The sequence below is a fragment of the Neoarius graeffei genome, chromosome 23, assembly GCF_027579695.1.
Source record: "Neoarius graeffei isolate fNeoGra1 chromosome 23, fNeoGra1.pri, whole genome shotgun sequence".
NCBI classification, from domain to species: Eukaryota; Metazoa; Chordata; class Actinopteri; order Siluriformes; family Ariidae; genus Neoarius; species Neoarius graeffei.
The window spans coordinates 50,350,740-50,369,289 of NC_083591.1; the positions used below are offsets into that span (position 1 = coordinate 50,350,740).

Consider the following 18,550-nt stretch of genomic DNA (forward strand, 5'->3'; position numbering starts at 1 on the left):
ATGCAAGCCCTACACCGACTATGATTAGTAGATGCAAAAATTAATAATAAGAGAGATTATGATTGTAATAAAATTTAACAAACACAAAACAACTTTTTAAAGACATGTTTCGGCATATCCTATGCCATCTTCAGTTTCCTGAGGAATCCTATGCTTTATCTTAATTTTTTAATTGGTGTTGTAGTTGGTTGATTGGTTCATGGTGTATATATTGTCATGCGATGTAAGACTAGTCATTCCTTATTAAACTGAAGAAGGTATGAGATGCTGAAACGTCTTTAAAAAAAGTTTTGTGTTTTTTAAATTTCTCTTAATTTTATTGCTATCACAGTCAATATATTCAATAAGATCAATAACATATTTCTTATTTTTCTTGCACACTACAAGCATCTGATACGACCTGATTCCATCACACAGATTAGAGCAGCGGTGTGAAACTCAGGGGTAACAGGCCACAATACACTTAGTCCGATGTCAAATCAGCCAGATTGAATATATTTCACTTACAAAACAAATGAACAATTCATTACTATTACCATATTCACATCCAAATTGCGGTTTTACCATGCAGTGTCTTGCATAAATATTCACCCCCTTGAAATTTTCCGCATTTTGTAGTGTTACAAACTGGAACTGGAATGGATTTAATTGGGATTATATTGGACTAATATGTGGACTTAATGAGGAAATGTACTCCGATGTGATGATATGTAAAACTGGTAGCTTGCTAATGGAGAATTACTGATCAGTTTATTGGTCTATTTTGCTCTTGAGTAGAAAAACAGGTACAAACATTTTTAAAAATATTTTGCAATTCGGTTTTGCTTCACAAGGCAGTAGTTACTGAGAATATTTTAGATTTAGTTTCTGTGCCTGTTTTACACTCCTGGACAGGAGGACGGCAACATTACTGAATTTTCCAAACTTACGTAATCAGACAGATATATGCTTTGACTTTTCTGTTACTGAATGGAACAACGGCCAGTCGCCAATGGAGCTCCCTTTGCTGTTGCACCCATTAAAGGAGCTGCTTTTTTAAGTGCTGCTAACACGGCAGCTGCAAGCCCTGGTCCGAGCTGTGCAGTTAACTCTGCCGCCGGTCCCACAGGTGCTGCAGCGGTGAAAAAACGTGGATATCTCAATGCTAATCTATCGGCTCCCCAAAAAATGAGGGACTTCAGAATAGTGAAATATATTTCATCGTAATACCATCTGCTTTCATCTTCATTTGAAGCTTTTTCTCTCTCTTCTTGTTCTCTTCTCTGCTCTTCTTCCTTGCTCCATTTTTCCACATCCCTTTTCTTTTTTTCACTTTCTTTTATCTTTAATTCCATCTCTTTCTCCAGCTCTCTGAGCCTGTTTTCTCCAGTCTTTAGAGATTCCTGCAGCAACTGCAGCTCTCCATAAGGTTTTTCATGTTTTTTGAGAATTTCTGCTGTTAAATGGCCGATTTCACCCTGGCTGTGACACCTGCGTCTTTCTATCTCCTGCTTGTCTTTCTCCAAGGCATTCATGATATCAGCCTTGAGACTTTCAGCCATCTGTTTTACTTCCTGCTTGGCCTTCTGAATTGATGCATTTAGTTGTTCTTGCTTTTTCTGTTCCAATATTGCCAGTGTTTTCTCTATAAAATTTGTTTCCTGGTTGGTGAAGTGACCATAGTTGTTCTGTTCCAGCATCTCATCCAGCTTCTTCAGGAGCCGTTCCACCTGGTCCCGGTTCTCTGGGTTCTTGTTGTTGAAAGCCAAGAAACGGCCACCGAATCGTGCAATGACATGCTGGATTCTTTGGCCCTGTCTCGATATAAACTGCTCAATTGTCTCTCCTTTCAGCTCATCTTCATTGGTAAATATAATGATTGTGTGGTCACTCATGTTCTCCTTGAAAGCTTCCTCAATCATATCTAAAGTCTTCTGCTGCTCCTCTGTGAAGCGAGCGATTGGTATGATGATCAGAAATGCATGTGGTCCAGGTGAACACATGGTCAGACATCTTAACACTTCTTCTGTTAACTCACTTTGCTGGAGCGAGGTGTCAAACTAGCCAGGAGTGTCAATCAGTGCCAGGCTCCGCCCCTGAACTTCTCCACATTCCTTCTGGCATTGGTTTGTCACTGAGTCCATGCTCACTTCAGACGGGAAACATTCTTTACCCAAGATGGTGTTTCCAGTGGCACTTTTACCTGAACCTGTTCTGCCCAGCAGCACCAACCGTAGCTGAGTTCCTGGGGACTGAACGGCTCCATGGAGACTGGTGGAGTTTCGCCTCATCTCTGGATGCTGTTTGAACAGAAAGGCGACCTTATATTTTAGTAACACCAACAGAATAGTGTAGGAGATATATATATATATATATATAAATCTATTAGTCTCCGTATCTCTCCATTAGCCATTTAAACTGCATATGAAGTGATTTTTTTTCAAACATACAACTGCAAAGTTTAAGACAACAGTCATAAAAACTGATGTTTTTACGACACAAAGAATCTTCATGGGTTTACTAAAATATTGTCTGTTTTTAAGTCGCAGCCAAAATGCATCATACAGCACTGCTAAGACGTCACGCTGATTGCAAACTTACTATCATATTTCACTACGGCAGACAGTAAACCCAAACAAAGAGGAGGTCGATATTATGTCATCAGAGCACCAAATAATGTGAGTTATATGAACATAAATTTTACCCCGGTACATGGATGCATCAGTTCCCATCCAATCCAGCTCTGAGACAAAACCGGGTCATGTTTGTGCAGCGGCATCTACCGGACTTTCATGAACTTCTGAGCAAATATACTGTGCTATGTTCAGCACATTTTGAAGACAGCTGTTATGAAAGAAGGTATTCTGCCTTAATGGTTGGTGAAAATAAACTACATGCCATCCTGTGAAAAGAGTCCATACCAACCAGAGACTCTGTCATGATAAAGCCATCAGAAATCACTAGTGAACACCAAAAAAAACAAGTTTATATCCTAAAATGTTATATTTTCTGTCAGTAGCAATCGAACAATCTGTGTCACATGATTTATTGTTCTTATTGTCCTTTCTGTGTACCAAATTTTTAGCAAGTAAGAATATTAAGACCTATTCTTGTAGAGATGGAATAATAAATAAACAGTCAGGCTAGCCTATTTATTATTCATTACGCAACAAAACTAGGTGGTGCTTCATAAAGAGCCTCATTAATACTACTAAAGGTAAAATGGAAACGAAAGCCTAGGTTTCATGTTCGTTTCATAAAACTGCCCAATTACTAAGTGAATTGTCGTCTTCATGCTGTGTGATGCATTTTATTCGCTCAATAGAACCGTCAAAAGCCATATTTCCAACAGCATCAACCACTTCTCGACAGCAGCCAAATTCCAATGTCCTCACAAGATTGGAAGCATCACAATGTTCACATTTGCACCTATATATAATAAAAATTATATTCATAACATTTTCAGCAAACATTTGGCTATAATTTGAATGAAAAAGGTATCGCTCTGTCATATCACCACACTAGAGATCAGACTGTCAGTCAAATGCCGCTGCACACGACATACAATTTATGTTTTGCTTTTCCTTTCCTTCAAATAATTTGTTTATTCAAATAATGTAGTTTAAAACTAACCAAGCCTCAACTGCTCCTGTTCCTTCATAATATGCTTCTAATACCATTTGACTAAGAACATCAATATCAGCTTGTTCATCCATATTGTTGTCTTGGTCTTGCTGTTTGTGAGTGGTTCATCTTTATATGGTGCATACTGGCTGTGAAAAACGTCGTAGTCTGCTTCTGCTTCAATTGAACTAAATCATCATCATAAAACATCAACTACATTCAGTATAAAAATCTGGGTGGTATTTTTTGTCCCGGTGTAGATATATAGTAGGAACACGGAACAGATACTCTAATATGTGGGAAATCCCATTTCTCGGATAATCTCCTCAGCTATGACGCTGTATAGCCCTCAAGTATAAGTATGTCATCACTTGTTTACCGCAATGCATTGTGGGGGATAACTGGGGTCAGTAGTTGAGCGATATGACGGATGTCAGATTAATTTTACATGAGAGTGACGTGAGAGGAGCGATTTTGCCGTGCTCTGTCGTGGAAGAGAATGAAATTGGTGATTTAAACAGGTGGATAAAATGTCGAGGGTTTATAGCAGGAAAATCGGAATCCAAATCAAGCTTGGTGAGAAGGTAAGAGTCTAGACCGAGTCTACCATACTGTACAACGACATCAAATCTCAGAATGTCTTATTTCTCAGGACGTATATTGGGTCATGAAGCAATCTGAGACTTAAGTCTAAAATTGTTTCTTTTAATCTTCAGTTATTCCTTACCATTTTCTAAGAAGCTTTGTTTGAATGGAATCTTAGCCTTGTACTTAATCTTGATCCAGCACAATGAAAGTTACAGATGCAGTTTGGGAAACTGTTATGAAAAATCAACTGTTGACTTAAGTCTAAGATTGCTTCGTGATCCCGGGCCCAGATGAACAGTATCAAAACGTTTTTAAATTAGTTAGTTAAATAAAACTTGATATCAGGAAACATTATGAAAAAAATAAACCAGAAACCCGCTGATCTGCCGTGTCATGTTCAGTAAAAGTGCATTTTCTTCAATAAATGCCGCTAGTGAGGTACACTGAACATTATACATACCCGAAAGAGAACCCTTGGTGGTTTGGGAGTTTTATCGGTCCGACAGGCTCGTTCAGCTGCCGAGTGCTTCAGTATGTTGAGAGGCAAAACGCGTCTTTGTTTTACAGGCTTTGGAATATCACTAGTTTTGGACGATGAACTATCGATTGTTATAATCTTCTATAACCAAAGGGCGTTCCGCAGACCATGGAACTATTGCTGAGTCACAGTTTAAGTTCCCACCAGAGAAATGTAAGCTACAAACACTTGTCCATTTCTTACTTCTCGACTGGCAGCTGATAAAAGCTCAAGTGAGGTGTTCTCTTTCTTATGGAGACACAGTAAGGCAGACTGCAATTCACTTTAGGTGTGGTTAAAATCGGTTAGACAGAACAGTACAGTGGGGACGGCACGGTGGTGTAGTGGTTAGCGCTGTCGCCTCACAGCAAGAAGGTCCTGGGTTCGAGCCCCGGGGCCGGCAAGGGCCTTTCTATGTGGAGTTTGCATGTTCTCCCCGTGTCCGCGTGGGTTTCCTCCGGGTGCTCCGGTTTCCCCCACAGTCCAAAGACATGCAGGTTAGGTTAACTGGTGACTCTAAATTGACCGTAGGTGTGAATGTGAGTGTGAATGGTTGTCTGTGTCTGTCAGCCCTGTGATGACCTGCCGACTTGTCCAGGGTGTACCCCGCCTTTCGCCCGTAGTCAGCTGGGATAGGCTCCAGCTTGCCTGCGACCCTGTAGAAGGATAAGGCGGCTAGAGATAATGAGATGAGATGAGAACAGTGCAGTGTTTAACAAAGGCGAAAGTAAACAATATGGCGGAGCTGCAGGTATCGCTCATAATGCACTGAGGTAAACAAGCGATGATGTACTTATGGGTTAGGGTCATTGGTAGCCATCGAAAACTTGGTACGCCATTTTTTTAGCTACCGGAAAGGTAGCGTGTGTACAAGTGAATACATCACTTTCAGATATAACCAGAAATTGCGGAAATGTATAGAAATCTAAACATTTATTATATTGTGTCCAAATATAAACGCAAAAGTCGGCAATCTTTTATTATTACGCAACACATTTACCTCAGGACTGTGCACCTTACACACAGCACATACACCAAGTCTGTGCACCTACTGTACCTTACGTGACTCTCTCGTACAATTATTTATAATGTGACTGTCTCTCTGTGCAATACGTTATATGTGCAATACCTCACTCCATAATATGTAACACAACACATACACCTCAGACTGTGCATCTTACACCTCCCCCCTTTTTTTCTTTTTCCCCCCTTCCTCTCTCTCTTTCTCTCTCCACGCTGTTTGCACTGTTATTGGAGATGCTTTAATCTCATTGTACATGAGTATAGTGACAATAAAGGCATTCTATTCTATTCTGTTCTATTCTATTATGAGGTTGGTGGAACGCCTTAGGCCATCGAGAACTGGTTCTGCCAGGATAAGCAAAGCTCTGTGAAAAACACGCACTTAGCAACCAACATGATGTCATCAGTCTACATTCTGCAGTAAAACTCCGCCCAGTCCTCTGGACATATATTTTTTAAGATACAGCTGGGGTTATTGACTAAAATTTAACTGGGGTTTCTTTTGTTTTAACAGTTTTTCCACGTACAAGTGTTTTATTTCTGATTTCCCAGTAGGTGTAAAAAAAAAAAATATATAACACTTCATATGCATTTTACCTGATTCAACAAACATAATTCTTACAGAGCTAACAATGAGAAAGAAACAACAGCAACAGGAAAAGTACTCACTTTTTACAATCACAGACAAAACCTTTCCTCGGAAAATGGAATTTTAGTCTCTCTCTCTCTCTTATACTTTGCCTTCTTCTCAGTTTCATTCCTTAGTGCCCTGTCACACTACGACATTCTCACCAGCGTTCGAGTAACGTGTTGCGAAACGCAGAGGAACGTCGAGAACGTTAGAAAAAAGTTACAAGAAAGTTAGACGAGCGTCGGCAAACGTTGGGGAATGTCGAGGGACGTCGGCGAATGCTGAGGGTGAAAAATAGTTTTGGGTGTGCACAAAAATTCAGGACGTTCTATCAAAACGCTACTTACACGTTAGAGGAACTTTACACGAAAGTTTGCGGGCGTTACTCGAACGTTACTCGAAAGTCAGGACGTTCCCTGGACACTAGGCGGACGCCGGCCCATCAGGGTCGAGTGTCCAGCGCATGCCTAGTGCTTGGGTAACGCTTGCCTAACGCCTGTGTAACGTCCATTGAACGTCTGTCCAGCATGTCACCAATGTTTTTCAGCGTTCGTCAGCGTTCGCCGAGCGTTCTTAACGCTCATGTAATGCTCTTTCAACGTCTTTCTAACGTCTGTCAGCGTTCTGAATTTTTCCAGCGTCTGTGTAACGTCCATGTAGTGTCCTTGTAACGCGCCTGTAACCTACTGGTAGCGTTCAGGAGCATTTGGCAGGCACTTGCCATAAATATATTAAAGGGGCTTGCAGAGGCCACCGACAGTCCTGTTGGAACTTTCACAGAGTGAAGACTTCAGAACAATGACAGACCAAGAGAAACACCAGTATGCTGTTGCTGCTCTCATGCATCACAACAACCTCCTGCAGTTGGCATTGCACCAGGTTAAGATGTCCAAGGCAGAGTCAAAGAAGAAAAGGAAGAGGAGAGGGAGAAAGAGCTGGGTGAGACCCTGGATAGGAAGGCGACCACAGTTTGGTGTTTATGACAAGCTGATGGCTGAACTCAGAGCTGAAGACCAAGCCTCCTTCCACAACTTCCTGCGCATGCCAGCAGTGATGTTTGATGAGCTGAGACAGAGAGTTGGTCCCAGGATCACCAAGAAGGACACTCGCTTTAGACCGGCCCTCGACCCTGGTATGAAGCTGGCCCTGACTTTGCGACACCTTGCCTCTGGTGACAGCTATGCTTCGCAGAAGTTTGCCTGGAGAGTACCTCACAACACACAGTCACTGGTGGTCAGAGAGGTTTGCCATGCCATACTGGACGAGTACCTGGATGAGATGCTGACCTGCCCCAGTACGCCAGAAGAGTGGAAGGAAGTTGCTGACAGATTCTATCAGAGGTGGAACTTCCCCCATGTCCTGGGAGCACTAGATGGCAAGCATGTGGCCATTAGGTGTCCTGCAGAGAGTGGCTCCTTGTATTATAACTACAAGGGGTTCTATTCCATCGTGTTGCTGGCCCTTGTGGATTCTGACTACAAGTTCCTGAGGGCAGATCTTGGAGGCCTGGGATCAGCATCCGATGCCCAGATCTACAACTCCAGTGAGCTGAAACATGGAGCTGAAGAAGACCTGCTTGGGTTTCCACAGCCTATACCTCTCCCACAAGACACTACAGATGTTCCATATTTCTTCATTGGAGATGACGCCTTTGCCCTGAGAGCCTACATGATGAAGCCCTACAGTCTCCGAGGTCTATCACAGGAGGAGCGTATTTTCAACTACAGACTGTCGAGAGCCAGGAGGGTCGTGGAGAATGCCTTTGGGATCCTTGCCAACAGGTTCCAGGTGATTCTTGGCACTATGCAGCACAAGCCAGAGACTGTGAAGCTGATAGTGAAGACCTGCTTGGTCCTTCACAACTTGATGAGGGTCAGATATCCAACGCTGCAGAACCAACAGCTGGACCAGCCAGAAGGTCCAGAAGAAGACTTTGTGCCTGGTGCCTGGAGAGATGGCTTCAATATGGAAGACACACAGGTTGTTGCAGGCCCCAACACTGCGACCAAGGAAGCCAAGAAGCAGAGGAACCTCATCAAGCACTGGGTCAACTCCTCAGCTGGGGCACTGGACTGGCAGGACAGGATGGTGTAGACCTGGACCCTAGTGTTGCAATGCAGAATGGACTTAATATAGACTATACTTTTTGGTAGACACAACTTTTAGAAACTGAAATATTGTATGTGTAACTTACATACAATGACTTATTTGTCGATAACAGTAATAATAAAAGTAATTGTGTGTGTCATTTCGAAGTAATTATTTTTACTGATCGCCCTACTTTTTTAGCCAATCTGTTCTAGGCACGATCTCTTTTTCAATTATTTATTTTACTGAGTTCCCAGTCGACCCCTTTTCACGTAACCAAACGTATAAAACAGTATTAATAAATGTCATAGTTTTATTTTGTATTGTTTTATTCTTTTTCATTTTTTTAACTTTATTTTTTTTTTATTTTTTATTTTATTTTATATTTTACTTTTTATTTTATTTATTTTTTTATTTTAAAATAAAAAGTAAAATAAAATAAAAAATAAAACATAAAATAAAATAAAAAATAAAACATATAAAATAAAATAAAAAATAAAACATATAAAATAAAATAAAAAATATAAAATAAAATTATTTTATTTTTCCATAAAAAATAAAAGAGGGAGAGGGCTCTTGCTGTTGTTTGTGCCTATGGCCCAAATAGCAGTATAGAGTATCCGGCCTTCTTGGAGTCCCTGGGAGAGGTACTGAGGAGTGCTCAGACTGGGGACTCCATTGTGTTACTGGGGGACTTCAATGCTCACGTGGGAGATGACAGTGACACCTGGAGGGGCGTGGTTGGGAGGAACGGCCTCCTCGATCTGAACCCGAGTGGTGTTTTGTTATTGGACTTCTGTGCTAGTCACGGTTTGTCCATAACGAACACCATGTTCGAGCATAGGGGTGTCCATAAGTGCACGTGGCACCAGGACACCTTAGGTCGGAGGTCAATGATAGACTTTGTAGTCGTTTCATCTGATCTCCAGCCCTATGTCTTGGACACTCGGGTGAAGAGAGGGGCTGAGCTGTCAACTGATCACCACCTGGTGGTGAGTTGGATCCGCTGGCGGAGGAGGAAGCTGGACAGACCTGGCAGGCCCAAACGTATGGTGAGGGTCTGCTGGGAACGTCTGGCCGAGCACTCTGTCGGGGAGGTCTTTAACTCCCACCTCCGGGAGAGCTTTTCCCAGCTTCCGAGGGAGGCAGGGGACATTGAGTCTGAGTGGACCATGTTCTCTACCTCCATTGTGGACGCAGCTGTTCGGAGCTGTGGCCGCAAGGTCTCCGGTGCCTGTCGTGGCGGCAATCCCCGAACCCGGTGGTGGACACCAGAAGTAAGGGATGCCGTCAAGCTGAAGAAGGAGTCCTATCGGGCCATGTTAACCTCCAGGACTCCCGAGGCAGCTGACGGGTATCGGTAGGCCAGGCGTGCTGCAGCTCGGGCAGTTGCAGAGGCAAAAACTCGGAACTGGGAGGAGTTCGGGGAGGCCATGGAGAAGGACTATCGGTCGGCCTCGAAGAAATTCTGGCAAACCGTCCGGCGCCTCAGGAGGGGGAAGCAGTACTCTGCCAACACTGTTTACAGTGCGGGTGGGGAGCTGTTGACCTCAACTGGGGACATTGTCGGGCGGTGGAAGGAATACTTTGAGGATCTCCTCAATCCCACCATCATGTCTTCCACTGAGGAGACTGAGGCTGATGACTCAGAGGTGGACTCGTCCATTACCCAAGCCGAAGTCACTGAGGTGGTTTGCAAGCTCCTCGGTGGCAAGGCACCGGGGGTGGATGAGATCCGCCCTGAGTATCTCAAGTCTCTGGATGTTGTGGGGCTGTCTTGGCTGACACGCCTCTGCAACATCGCGTGGCGGTCAGGGACAGTGCCTCTGGAGTGGCAGACTGGGGTGGTGGTCCCTCTTTTTAAGAAAGGGGACCGGAGAGTGTGCCCCAATTATAGGGGAATCACACTTCTCAGCCTCCCAGGGAAGGTTTACTCCAGGGTACTGGAGAGGAGAATTCGACCGATAGTCGAACCTCGGATCCAGGAGGAACAATGCGGTTTTCGTCCTGGTCGCAGAACACTGGACCAGCTCTATACCCTTCATAGGGTGCTCGAGGGTTCATGGGAGTTTGCCCAACCAGTCCACATGTGCTTTGTGGATCTGGAGAAGGCATTCGACCCTGTCCCCTGTAGTATTCTGTGGGGGGTGCTTCGGGAGTATGGGGTTCGGGGCTCTTTGCTAAGGGCTGTCCGGTCCCTGTACGAACGGAGCAGGAGTCTGGTTCGCATTGCCGGCAGTAAGTCAGACCTGTTCCCAGTGCATGTTGGACTCCGGCAGGGCTGCCCTTTGTCACCGGTTCTGTTCATAATTTTTATGGACAGAATTTCTAGGCGCAGCCAGGGGCCAGAAGGAATCCTGTTTGGGAACCACAGGATTTCATCTCTGCTTTTTGCGGATGATGTTGTCCTGTTGGCTTCTTCAAACCAGGACCTTCAGCATGCACTGGGGCGGTTTGCAGTCGAGTGTGAAGCGGCTGGGATGAGAATCAGCACCTCCAAGTCCGAGGCCATGGTTCTCGACCGGAAAAGGGTGGCTTGCCCTCTCCAGGTTGGTGGAGAAGTTCTGCCTCAAGTGGAGGAGTTTAAGTATCTCGGGATCTTGTTCACGAGTGAGGGAAGGATGGAGCGTGAGATCGACAGGCGGATCGGTGCAGCCTCCACAGTGATGCGGTCGCTTTACCGGTCCGTTGTGGTGAAGAAGGAGCTGAGCCAAAAGGCGAAGCTCTCAATTTACCGGTCGATCTACGTTCCGACTCTCACCTATGGTCATGAGCTTTGGGTAATGACCGAAAGGACAAGATCGCGGATACAAGCGGCCGAAATGAGTTTCCTTCGCAGGGTGGCTGGGCGCTCCCTTAGAGATAGGGTGAGAAGCACAGTCACTCGGGAGGAGCTCGGAGTAGAGCCGCTGCTGCTCCACATCGAGAGGAATCAGCTGAGGTGGCTCGGGCATCTTTTTCGGATGCCTCCTGGACGCCTCCCTGGGGAGGTGTTCCAGGCATGTCCCCCCGGGAGGAGGCCCCGGGGAAGACCCAGGACACGCTGGAGGGACTATGTCTCTTGGCTGGCCTGGGAACGCCTCGGTGTTCTTCCCGAGGAGCTGGCCGAGGTGTCTGGGGAAAGGGAAGTTTGGGCTTCCCTGCTTAGACTGCTGCCTCCGCGACCCAGTCCCGGATAAAGCGGAAGAAGACGAGACGATAAAATAAAATTAAAAATATAAAATAAAACATAAAATAAAATAAAAAATATATTTTACTTTTTATTTTATATTTTATCTTTTATTTTAATTAATTTTATTTTATATTTTATTTTATATTTTATTTTATATTTTATTTTATTTTATATTTTATTTTATATTTTTTATTTTACTTTTTATTTTATTTTATTTTTTATTTTGTATTTTTTTTTCATTATTTTTTTTGGGGGGTACAATATTAAAAACAAGAAATTGAAAGTTTCACGCAAGAAGCAGGCAAAGTTCAAACTATGTACAACATTTATTTACAGATTCCTAAACAAAAAGTTCTAAGAGTCAGTCTCTGGGTCCACTGGTGGCTGTGGAGTGTTCAGCGTGTCATTCAGAGAGGTAGCCATGGACGGGGTGGCAACTGGAACTGGACTGTCCAGGGTGCTGAACAAGTCGCTGACACTGGCTGCTGTAGACACTCTGGTGGGGAACACGGTAACGTCCGTGGCGGCACAAGTGACAACCAGGGCTGGAGAGCTGCTGCCTTGGTTGCTCTGGTCCATGGCGTGTCTTGCAGATTTGATGGCCGTAGAGACGGAGGCACGGGTGGTGGCTGGTGCTGTCAGCGTGTGGAAGATGGGAGAGTTCCTACTCTGTTGCTGGAAGAACCTTTGTGGCTGGTCGTAGGAGTGAGGCTGCTGGAAGGACGAGTGAGGCTGCTGGAAGGACGAGTGAGGCTGCTGCTGGTGGTATCTGGCCATCCACTCCCTGTTCTGTGACTGCCAAGGAGTGCCAGTGGGCGGGTTGTCATGCCACTGGCTAGGGTCCGGCTGAAACATGTCGCTCTGGGCTTGCCTGGTGGTTGTGATGCCAGGAGGGGGGGGCGGACCGACATGTAGCTGAGAAGGTAGGCAGGTCCTCCTCTTCCTCTTCAGTGTCTTCATCCATCAGCCGCGTGAGGATCATGTTGATGCTGGCCCTGGCCTTCTTGAACTTCCGGCCCGACATTGTGAGAAGGCTGTCCCTCACGTAGTTGGCAAAGGTCGACTCAGGGGTCACTGCTGGAGGCTAGAACAAACCCTTGAGTATAGCCTCTGACTCCTTGACCTTCTCCTGCAGGGTAGCCAACACGTCATCCTCGGTGGTGGTATCCTCATCCTGTCCAGATCGTCTGGGCCTCTGGGAACTGCTGCTGCTGTGGCAGGTGTGGAAGGTCTGGAAGGTATGGCAGTAGACTCCGTGATAGAAGGTCCAGATACCGGTAAATCCTCCTCCTGGACAGTTGCTGCAGCTGAGGCTCTGCTGGGTAGGATGGGCTTGGCTGGCTCCGGTCTGTGTCGCACTACCTCCTGCAGGAACCTGAAGTTGCTGAGCACCCACTCGTCCCTCTCTGTTCTTCTTGGGGCACCGTCACTGCTCTTGTGCTTCATGAGTCTGGTGTTCTTATCCCGCAGTGACCGGAACCAGCCCTTCAAGTGCTTCACTGTCTTCTGCATCTTCTCTGCCTGGGCCTCCCACAACTTCTCCTTGTTCGTGATCTTGTGGTAAGCCTGGAGCTTAGAGTCCCACAATGTCCGGTTCTCTTGTAACCACTCGACCATGATGGCCTCATCAGATTCAGAGAGGCTGTAGTTTATCCTGTCGCTCTTCTTCCTCTTGCCTCTGTCCTGTGAGGAGGCTGCTGACAAGCTTCTGGAGGAGGAGGAGCAGCTAGACCCTGGAGACCCTGGAGAGGCTGGAGATGGCGACTGGGACCTGGAGGGGGTGATTGTTGCCCTCTTGTTCTTCGGCTGCTTCTGCTGCTGGGTGCCTGCTGGCTGGCTGTCAGCCTAGCTTTCAACAGGAGGGGGATGGACCTCTGCAGTGATGGAAACAACCTCCTGGCTGGGAGAGGATGCTGCTCGTTGGCCCCTGCTGCTGCCCCGACCTCTGCTGCTGGCCTTCTTGCTCTTGGGAGGCATACTTCTTCGTTCGATGTTGACTGCACGGTGGTTGAAATGGAAGTGATGCACTCTGGCCAAAAGCCCCCCCTTTTATACTGCGCGTCCAGCCACAGGTTGGCAAAACGTAACAGGAACGTCACACAAACGCTCCACGCGTTACTCGAACGCTACAGGAATGCTAGGCAGACACTGTGGAAACGTCGAGAATGTCAGCTAGACGCTGGACAAACGTCGAGAACGTTACCTGGACGCAAGGCAGACGCTACCCAAACGCTATGATAACGCTATCAAAGCGCTGTGGACACTATGAGAACGCTAGGTTTTGCTGCTATTTTCGACCACAAATGTCGCCTGACACTGAGGGAACGTTGGCTGAGCGTTACCCAAGCGTTACAAGAACGTTACAACATCGTTGACCTAGAAACTTAATTTGAAGAACGTCGACGTTCCCCGGCGTTTCTCAGATTTTTAAAAACGCAACCAAACGTCGAACAAAACGCTATAGTGTGACAGGGCCATTAGCTAAAGAATAATGATACTGCAATGTGTAAAGCCATTGGGGCCAAAAGGAGACCCCTGGTACAGCACACCTGCTCAGCTCAGCTCTGCAGAGCTTCCAGGGGCCTCTGGCAGTCCCCAGACCCCCAGCCTGACTAGGTTGACGCCCTCCCTTTCCCACTTTCCTGCATCCACCACCTTTGTAGCAAGTAAGAATATTAAGACCTACAGTATTCTTGTAGAGATTGAATAATAAGTAAATATTCAGGCTAAGCCTATTTATTATTCATTATACAACAAAACTAGGTAGTGCTTCGTAAAGAGCCTCATCAATACCACTAAAGGTAAAACGGAAACGAAAGCCTAGGTTTCATGTTAGTTTCATAAAACTGCCTGTGGCAGCGGGGGCGTGGTCAAGCGCCGGTCTGTGACAGGAGGGCGGAGTCAGGGAAGGTAAGTGGCAGAATCATGTCACCTGAGAGCAATTAACCTGTTTGTGTGTCTTCCCAGTGACTGCGCCCTATATCAGGAGGGAGAGCGAGAGCAGAGGGAGCTCCACCCTGAACCAGACGCCGGTTGTGTGTCTGTGCATATTATTGTTAGACTGAAAAGTGTGGCAATAAAGCCCATTTATAAAACCTGATCTCGGTCCTGCCGTCCTCTGTGCTCCACCCACACGTAGGGTCTCTTACAGTGGTGCCGAAACCCGGGACAGTGGAGCACCAAACCAGCAGCCCCATGGAATCCTCCCCGTTCGCCGATCTGGTCCACGCCCTCGCCACGGCTCAGCAAAGCCAGCACCAGGCACTCGTCATGCTCCGAAAGGAGCAGGAGCAGCGCTTCGAAGCCCTGGTGCTGGCCCAGCAGGAAGATCGCGAGGCGTTCCGGCATCTCCTCGCGTCGGCGGGGTCCACCAGCGCTCCGGCCGCGGGCCCGTCTCCCCTCATTGTCACCAAGATGGGCCCGCAGGACGACCCCGAGGCATTCATCACGTTGTTTGAACAGGTCGCCGAAGCCTCGGGGTGGCCGATGGAGCAGCGCGCGGCGCGCCTCCTCCCCCTGCTCACGGGAGAGGCACAGCTGGCCGCGCTACAGCTCCCCGCCGACCGCCGGCTGGCCTACGCGGACCTCCGCCGGGCCGTCCTCCAGCGCGTGGGGCGCACACCGGAGCAACAGCGCCAGCGCTTCCGCGCGCTGCGACTGGAGGAAGTCGGCCGGCCGTTCGCGTTCGGCCAGCAGCTCCGGGACGCCTGCTGGCGGTGGCTGAGGGCCAACGATCGCGACGCCGAGGGAATCGTCGACCAGGTGGTACTGGAACAGTTCATCGCCCGCTTACCAGCCGGAACCGCGGAGTGGGTCCAGTGCCACCGCCCGGCGTCGCTGGATCAGGCAGTCGAGCTGGCGGAGGATCATCTGGCGGCTGTCCCGGCGGCAGGACAGCAGATGGCATCTTCTCTTCTCTCCTCTTCTCTCTCTCTCTCTCCCCCTCCTCCTGTGTCCTGTCCTCGCCCCATTCCCCCTCCGCGGAGGCGGGGGCCGGCACCCCCCCAGCCGGCCCGCCGCACCCGCGGTGCCCTCCCGTTTCTCCCTTCTGTGTCTGTCTCTCCCCCACCTCAGGTGAGTGAACCCCAGATCACCGGTGCAGAGGGAAAGCCCGGGCCGGTTTGCTGGCGCTGCGGGGAACCGGGCCACCTTCAACAGCAGTGCACGGCAATGGAAGTGGGCGCGGTGGTTCGGATCCCCGACGCGCCAGAGGCCGCCCTCGATCGGGCCGGAGCGTATCGCATACCGGTGAGTATCCAAGGGGCTACATATCAGGCGTTGGTGGATTCTGGTTGTAATCAGACCTCAATTCGCCAAAGCCTGGTTCAAAACGAGGCATTGGGGGGAGCACAAGGGGTGAAGGTGTTATGTGTGCACGGGGATGTTCACAGCTACCCTTTGGTGTCGGTCCACATTATTTTCAGAGGGGAAAAATTCATAGTAAAGGCGGCGGTTAATCCTCGCCTTACCCACTCTCTAATTTTGGGGACTGATTGGCCGGGATTTCGGGGTTTAATGACACGCCTAGTCGAGAGTGGGTCCTGCCATTTGACAGGGGGAGGTCCCGGTGTCGCTTTGGCGGGAGCAGCTGTCACAGAGCCGTCTACGTCATCTCCGCGTCAGAGTGAGGAGCCGCCGGCTCCTCCTCTCTCTATTGGGGAATCCCTCGCGGATTTCCCATTAGAGCAGTCGCGAGACGAGACTCTGCGGCATGCGTTTGACCAAGTGAGAGTAATCGATGGTCAAACGCTCCAGCCGAACGCCACCCCGTCCTTCCCCTACTTCGCGATTATGAAGGATAGATTATACCGAGTGACGCAGGACACTCAAACTAAAGAGCGCGTCACGCAGCTTTTAATTCCGAAGAGCCGCCGGGAATTGGTATTCCAGGCGGCTCACTTTAATCCCATGGCTGGACACTTGGGGCAGGATAAAACACTAGCCCGAATAATGGCCCGTTTCTATTGGCCGGGGATTCGCAGCGATGTCCGTAGGTGGTGTACGGCATGCCGCGAATGCCAGTTAGTAAACCCAGCGGCCATTCCAAAAGCGCCTTTGCGCCCTCTACCGTTAATCGAGACCCCGTTTGAGAGAATTGGGATGGATCTCGTCGGGCCATTAGATCGGTCAGCACGAGGGTACCGCTTTATATTAGTTCTGGTGGACTATGCAACGCGATACCCGGAAGCAGTGCCTCTGCGCAATATCTCAGCACGCAGTATTGCAGAGGCACTCTTCCGCGTCATCTCCCGAGTTGGAATCCCGAAAGAGATTCTGACTGATCAAGGCACTACGTTTATGTCACGAACACTGCGCGAACTGTATGGGTTACTGGGGATTAAGCCGATCCGCACCAGCGTGTATCACCCACAAACGGACGGTTTAGTGGAACGATTCAACCGCACCCTCAAAAATATTATTAAAAAATTCGTAAGTGAGGACGCACGTAACTGGGATAAGTGGCTCGAACCCTTGCTGTTCTCAGTGCGAGAGGTCCCCCAAGCCTCCACGGGGTTCTCCCCATTTGAATTATTATATGGGCGTAAGCCGCGCGGCATCCTGGACGTGCTGCGGGAAAATTGGGAGGAGGGACCTTCACAAAGTAAGAACGAAATTCAGTACGTTATGGACCTGCGCGCAAAACTCCACACGCTCACCCACCTAACTCAGGAGAATTTGCGGCAGGCCCAGGAACGGCAAGCCCGCCTGTACAACAAGGGTACGCGCCTTAGAGAGTTCACTCCGGGAGATAAGGTACTCGTACTGTTGCCCACGTCGAGCTCCAAATTGATCGCCAAGTGGCAAGGACCCTTTGAGGTCACACGGCGAGTCGGGGACGTCGACTATGAGGTGAGGCGAACGGACAGGGGTGGGGCGCTACAGATTTACCACCTCAACCTGCTTAAACTTTGGAACGAGGAGGTCCCCGTGGCGTTGGTGTCGGTAGTTCCAGAGAAGGCGGAGCTGGGGCCGGAGGTTCAAAAAGGGACATTGGCATCACGTACCTCTCCGGTCCCCTGTGGAGACCACCTCTCCCCGACCCAACTCACGGAGGTCGCCCAGTTGCAGACCGAGTTTTCGGATGTGTTCTCGCCCCTGCCCGGTCGCACTAACCTCATAGAGCACCACATAGAGACGCCCCCGGGGGTGGTAGTGCGTAGCCGCCCTTACAGGCTACCTGAACACAAAAAAAAAAGGTGGTTCGGGAAGAACTTCAGACCATGCTCGAAATGGGCATCGTCGAGGAGTCCTACAGTGACTGGAGCAGCCCGGTGGTCTTGGTACCCAAGGCCGACGGGTCGGTCCGGTTCTGTGTGGACTATAGAAAAGTCAACGCGGTGTCTAAATTCGACGCGTACCCAATGCCTCGTATTGATGAGTTGCTTGATCGACTCGGCACTGCTCGCTTTTATTCGACATTGGATTTAACGAAGGGATATTGGCAGATCCCCTTGACTCCACTATCCCGAGAAAAAACGGCCTTTTCCACACCGTTTGGTTTACACCAATTCGTCACCCTTCCGTTTGGGCTGTTTGGGGCCCCCGCAACGTTTCAGCGGCTGATGGACAGAGTCCTCCGCCCTCACGCCACATATGCGGCAGCATATTTAGATGACATAATCATCTATAGCAATGACTGGCAGCGGCACCTCGAACATCTGAGGGCCGTCCTTAGGTCGCTGAGGCGAGCGGGGCTCACAGCCAACCCAAAGAAGTGTGCGATTGGGCGGGTGGAAGTACGGTATCTGGGCTTCCACTTGGGCAACGGGCAGGTGCGTCCCCAAATTAATAAGACGGCAGCAATTGCGGCCTGCCCGAGGCCCAAGACCAAAAAGGGGGTGAGACAGTTCCTGGGGCTGGCTGGCTATTATCGCAGGTTTATACCTAATTATTCGGACGTCACCAGCCCGCTGACTGATCTCACTAA

At 48.4% G+C, this 18,550-nt stretch overlaps 1 pseudogene; it reads right to left on the minus strand.

Annotated features, from left to right (window-relative positions):
- Positions 1 to 339: 339 nt before the first annotated feature.
- On the minus strand, positions 340 to 4,861 carry LOC132871263 (GTPase IMAP family member 9-like; annotated as a pseudogene).
- Between the last annotated feature and the right edge of the window lie 13,689 nt (positions 4,862 to 18,550).